The sequence below is a fragment of the Nannospalax galili genome, unplaced genomic scaffold, assembly GCF_000622305.1.
Source record: "Nannospalax galili isolate Female #2095 unplaced genomic scaffold, S.galili_v1.0 scaffold366, whole genome shotgun sequence".
Classification (NCBI taxonomy): Eukaryota; Metazoa; Chordata; class Mammalia; order Rodentia; family Spalacidae; genus Nannospalax; species Nannospalax galili.
The window spans coordinates 2,380,296-2,386,740 of record NW_008355168.1 but is presented as its reverse complement, the minus strand read 5'-3'; the positions used below and the strand labels follow the sequence as shown (position 1 = coordinate 2,386,740).

The 6,445-nt window shown below is 43.9% G+C and overlaps 1 long non-coding RNA gene across 2 annotated transcripts in view; it reads left to right on the top strand.

Moving 5' to 3' along the window:
• The window catches only part of LOC103749423, a 15,671-nt gene extending 12,236 nt beyond the window's left edge, over positions 1 to 3,435 (top strand). For both annotated transcript variants that reach the window (XR_607939.2, XR_001872887.2), the window contains exon 4: positions 361 to 3,435. This is a non-coding gene — a long non-coding RNA (uncharacterized LOC103749423). The remainder of the gene's footprint in view (positions 1 to 360) is intronic.
• The last annotated feature ends 3,010 nt before the right edge of the window (positions 3,436 to 6,445 follow it).

The window sequence follows — 6,445 nt, the reverse complement described above, 5'->3', positions numbered from 1 at the left end:
TTGCCCCCCCCCCCCCCAAGCTGTGGGCTTTTGACCAGGTTCGCAGCACGAGACGGGACCTCAAATCCAATCAGAGAACAGTTCGCTGCCGCCATAACTGTCATGTCACTACTGAACCATGGGGCACACTTCGCTTGGCAAGTTGGTATTGTAGCACTCGGGGGCTGTGTCTGGGTAAGTTCATAGATAACTGTTCTCCCTGAGCAGACTGCACAGCACCTTCTGGCACTATGAAAGCCAGCCGTAGAAGAAATTTCCAGCTCAGTTCCCACTTGCTTTTCCTATGTTCTGCAGCCGTGTGCTATGTCTTCAGTTGTAAGTATGTCTGACACATGTTTTGTTTGTTCCCTCTCTCCCCAGCTGGCCTGGAACTCACTGTACAGACCAGGCTTGTTCCGGCCTCACAGAGATCTGCTAACAGAGGCCCCCAGAGTGCTGGGACTAAAGGCATGCGCCACCATGCCCAGTCTGCACATTAACACATTTCCTGATGCCACATCCTGCTGTTTGGATGGGACCTCAAGTGGCACAGGCCAGATGTCTTTTGTTGAGAAACTGCTGAAACTAACAGGTTCACAGAACTAAGGTGTTTTGTATGTGCATTACTGTAGTTAACAAAACATTTGCATATACTTCATGTTATTTGTTCTGTAAAATTATCATGTGAAGAAGCAGCTCTGAGGTGTTTACATTATGTGAGACATGCTAGGGACACGGTGGTGAGCAAAAGGTACATGGAACTTGTAGTTCAAAACAGGCAGACTTTGAGCCAATAATCACACAGTAATCTAAGAGATATACGACAGTCACCTTATCACGATGACAAGTGGTATGGAGAAATGTGGAGGAGGAGTGTGCTTCGTGTCAGAAGACCCAGGCACACTGCTCTCTAGCTGACAAGCTTGTAGTCTGTAGGGGCAGAGAGGGAGACGGTGTCCAGATTCCAGTGCCTTTTCCCTTGCTTTGCTGTCTCCAAAGATGCACTAGGTCAGGAAGTCACAAAGTCAGGAAAAGGACAAGGGAGTAAGGTCAGGAAGCACCAGTGTCTCGGACTGAATCTAAGGAAGACCCGCACCCTGGGGGTGGGGCTCAGTGTGCAAGAGGCTTTTCTAGAGAGCAGCCCTTCACACTAGGTCGCTGGGGACACCCACCCCATCAGGAAGTATCCACCCAAAAGACTATCAAAGAGGGAGGAAGTGCAATTCTTTGATACTCTGTACTACATAGTAAGAATTGTTCTGATATTGGTATTTACTGTTCCTTTCTTATACCAGAGTCAACTCAAACTCAGAGGTTAGATAACATTTCCAAAATTGCACATTTTGGCAGAACTGGGTAAAAACCCTTCTCTGCCTGACAGCAACCACTGTCTGACCGATAGCTGACAACCAAGTAAATCCAGAGCACTAAAGAAATGACCTTCACTCTCAGAAGACTATGGCTTTGGGGCAAATTTGTATTTCTAATATAAGTGTTTTGGGAAGAGACAAACAGGAGTATTTACCTAAGGAATTTTCTAGTATATGTAAAGATAATCACAGATGTGTGTAAAATAGATGCTGCCTTAAGAATCAGTTTAGCAGTCAAGGTATGACCTCATATGCGCACACACTAACATATACATACACATATCCTTCCATGCATCCCTTCATGGTATATATGTGCATATACACATGTACCGTTATTAACCCTTTTCCCAGGTTCTCCTGAAGTTCACTGGGGTTGTGTTCCATCAGTTTAGCAACTTTCAAGCCGGAGGGTGGGTAGAGTTAGGAGAATGACGTAGAGCAAGCACAGAAATAGAAAACAGTTATCATGTAACTTATTTGCCCCCAAACCCCATGCTTATCAAACTTAGATTCAGCATTTATAAGAATCCTGATACCAAGAACATATCGCATCCTCTTGTCACCCTGGCAGATCTGTCTCTATAAATTGGATTTTTGAGTGAATATTTTTCCTGAGACTTTATCCCTCACTACCACATTGCATTGAATTTATGTAGCTGAGGATCAGGTCCAAAGCCATGGTTGCTGTCCTACAGAGCATGGGACTTACTTACACCGCCAGTACTGAAACCTTGATGAAACCATGTGTCCACACAAGGACGTAAGAACAGATTCCAGGAAAGGCAAACTGCCAGGGATCACATGAGTTCTTAAATACCTGACTGCAAAAATTAGAGGAACTGGAGTATAGAGCAAAGAACATTCTTTAAGAACAAACAAATAAGCAAACAAAAAACAGAACCAAGAATAAAGTTTAAAGAAGGGGCTGTGGCTACAGCTCAGTGGTAATGTTCTCACCTCGTGTGTAAGGCTCTGGGTTCCATAGGCTCTCCAGCACTAAGAACAAAAACTAATGCAGAAAAATTATAGGCAAGAGGATTAAAGATTGGACAATGGTAATGAAGTCACCTACCTGGGAGCCTGAAGTTCGGCTCCCACGCTTCACATGACTACAGAGAGCAGCAGACAATTGTGTGTGCCAAAAGCCAGGGGAAGGAATTTGAAAGTTCTAACAATGATCAAATGATGTGGGGGGAGATGACACAGTTAACCTGATCTACATGTATTAAACGATCACATGGCACACCATTAATAAGCATAATTTTGGGGTTTTATGTTTCAGTTACAAATAAAAAAATTAGAAAATCAATGCTGGCGGTCCATCTTGGGGCAAATGAGCACAAGCCAAACATGGGCAGAAGGGGCTTATTATTAAAGTAATTCAAGGCAGTTTCCCAAATCGAAGAACATGTATTTTTAAATGATTCAGGCATCAAGCAGGATGAATGAATTAAACAGAACAGAAACATCCCTGTCGTGCTGTGATGAATAGTCTCAGAGAACACAGTTCTTGTAGGAACTCGGAAGGAGATCATCTCCACAGCTAGCCAAGGTCACCAAGCCTTCGGGAGGAAGTGACGTTTAATCCAGAATTCCGTGCTGTCAGTCAGGCTGCCAGGCAGCTTGGTGAAAGAACGAAGCAGTTCTATAAGGCACCAAAATGCATCATCTACGAACGCTTCCTGCTGAAGGTCCCGGAAGAGACGCGCCGCGGGTAGAATGAGGTCTTCGGAAAACCAGGCTGGAAGAGCTGGAAAGCCCCAGTGCAGGGCCACAAGACCTCAGCCTAACATTTGCAGACAGCACACCTTGTGCAGCTGGGGGTTTCGCACTTTTGTAAAGGGACATTGGTTAAGAAAAAGACCCCTTTGGAAATATGATTTTTTCTTCAGTGTTTTTCGAACAGTATTACAAAAAGAAAGAAAATTAAAAATACATTAAGATCTTACTAACTTTGGGATAAAATGGCTTCTGGTTGGGGGGTAGCAGAAACAAAACTTGGTTAACACAGAAAATGTATAATAACTGAAAGATTCACACAGTTTGGTATTGACACACAGCTGTAAAACATAAGCCATTTCTTCACTAGAGATGTGGTGTTGGGAGAAAAGGAATACACGGTGGGGTGGGTGTACAGCAGTCCCCCTTATTACACTTCAGGACACCCAGTGGATGCCTCACACCAGGGGTCGTACCAAGCCCTATGTATTTTCCATACATATTATCCATCATGAAGTTTAATTTATAAAGTAGGCATATTAACAACAGCTGTAAACATACTATGGTAAAATTATCTTCACCACTACCCAAGTTTGGGGGGTCAATATTAAGTAAAATGGGAGCTACTTAGGTTTATAAACACTGAGGCACTACGACAGTTGATCTGTTACCTGAGATGGCTGATAGTGATGGAGGGGCAGGCTTATACAGTGTGGATGTGCTGGACCGTGGGATGAATCAGGAGCCAGGAAAGACACAGTATGAAAGTATAAGACTGCTACTCACTTTAAAACTTATTTCTAGAACTTTCCATTCATTATTTTTAGACCATTTGACCATAGGTACCTGAGGCTGCAGAAAGCAAAATTGTACATAAAGTGGCACAGCAGTGATGGTTAAACTAGTGCCTTTGAGAGTATCACTGCTGTGGGGGGCTCAGGGGCGCCATCTTCTAGATGCTTAAGGACCCTCACCCATGCGGCGTCCGCAGCTGCTCCATCAGTAGTTCCTAGGTCCATAACACACCCAAAGAACCTGAGATACAGAGTTGAAATACTGCCTTAAAGCCTCGTAGGTGGGAGCCATTGACCCAGGCTTTGCCTGTTGTGTTTACCTTCTTTCCTACATTGCCCCTCTCCCTGACAGCACAGGCAGCAAGGGAAGATTGTGTCAAAGAATGGAAGGCAGGAAGTTATTCCTTAAGCGACTTATTTAGAGTTACAGAAGCAAATACAGAAACAGCAGCTCAGTGAAAGTGTTTACATTTAAGGAGCACTGAGGTGGAGGGTGGGGTGGAGGGTGAGGTCGGGCAGAGCTGCTTTGTGTTAGAGGCCCTTTTCCTGTTTTTTATTTAAAGTTCTGTGATCAAAGATGGAGAGCAGGGAGAGATGAGGATGGAGATGAGGGAGAGGTGCTCAGCATCCAAAGATGGAGATGAGGGAGAGATGCTCAGCAGCTGAGAGAACGGCTGCTCTTCCAGAGGACCCAGGTTTGGTCCCCAGCACCCAAGTAGCAGCCAAGAATCCTCTGTAACTCCAGTTCCAGGGGATCTGATTGTCCTCTTCTGGCCTCTGTGGGCATCACACAACACGGTGCACTTACATACATGTAGGGAAAATACTCAACTACATAAAACAAAAATAACTAAATAAAAACATGGAGGGCAATAGGGGACGATAAATGAAGTCAAGCTCTTGCTTCCACATCTGTACACACATGTTCACACATATGCATACATCACACATACACAAATGCACAGAGGGAATTTTCAACTGTGATTTAGAAATCTTACAAGACTTAAATCCCTTTGTAACTAACTGCTATTAAAACTATCCCCACTAAGGGTCATCATCCTAAGGTGTTTTCATGTCATGCCTGTCTGTGAGTCTATCATGACCTCCAGGTACAGTCAGAGCTGTGGGAACTAGCCACAGTCATGGGATATAGAGATAAGTTCACTTCATTTAATAAAAACTAGATGTCAGAGATGCCCGGAGCACAAGAGAGGAACCATGGTGTCGTTTCCTCTTCATCCCCACCCGTAGCGCTGGCCCCGCTCACTTCCACGCTTATCATGACTAACCTCTCCCACGCCAAGTTTCTTGGTGGCACTGTCAAAGGCAGGAGTCAGGGCAGGATGAATCATAGCTTAGTTCAAAGTGGCAATTCTTTACTTCTGGAGCTGAAAACCCAAACTAAAATTAGACTCTGGTTTGAAGTTATGCACTAGAGAACTATTTCCAGTTAAGGGGATTATTCATATTTGAAATATGAGAAACAGAGGTAATAATATGCTGATAATTTATAACCACTTGAATATTTTTTAAATCTCAAGAAGGAATTTATCTTACATTCTCACAGCTGATATATTTAGGCCTCTTACAGCATGCAACCATATTTCCAAATATGAAAAATAAACAGGAAAGTAGAAAACATAATTCGATGGCACGGGCTTGGCTGAACAAATTGTAAAAGAGCGTCCTTAGCAACGGTCACAGCTCCCAGACAGGTAACTAGCTACTTAAACCCCTAAGACGAGAGCAGAGCTGAGGCCAAGGGGACGATTGGTCTTAAGACACCAATTTTCCTTAATAAGTTCAAGGAACATGACATCATAACTGATAATAAAAACTTCCTAAGACAGTTCCAAGAGCATCCAAAGTTTTCAAATGAAAGAAAACTGAGCAAGAGCTGATAAAGGCCTTTCGAGGCATGGTCTCTACTCAGCTATGTAAAGAAGTCAGACAAGGAGGGGTTCTCACTTCCCAGGCACCTGGTTCATGAAAGACGGATGCAGACTCAGCCTGCGTTTTCTGGTTCTGATTATTCACGAACAGACACAGCACAGGACACATCCATGCAGAGTGAAGTATGCAAGGAAGAAAAAGCTGGAGGAGCTGCGTGGCCCAGCCCTGGTGCTGTGCAGAGACCCAGAGTGCAGTGAGGCTGCAGAGGCTAGGCAGGGAGCAGGAAGGACTTTGATGCAAGCCTTTCTGGAAAACTGCATAAACAGGTATTAAAGCCTAAATTTGAAAGGTTCCAATAATTTGTGGAGACTTATTTCTCACTAGAAATAATTTTTATGCCTAACTTTGTAAACATATTTTTAAGAGATGACACCTCGGGCTGGAGAGATGGCTCAGCGGTTAAGAACACTGACTGTTCTTGCAGAAGACCAGGGTTGGAATCCCAGCACCCACATGGCAGCTAACAACTGTCCATAACTCCAGTTCCAGGGGATCCGAAGCCCTCTTCTGACCTCAGAGGCATAGCACGACACGGTTGCACTTACTTACATGCAGACAATATACACACACACATAAAATTAAAATAATAAATAAAATATGTTTAAAAAAGAGAGAGGACACCTCTTCCTA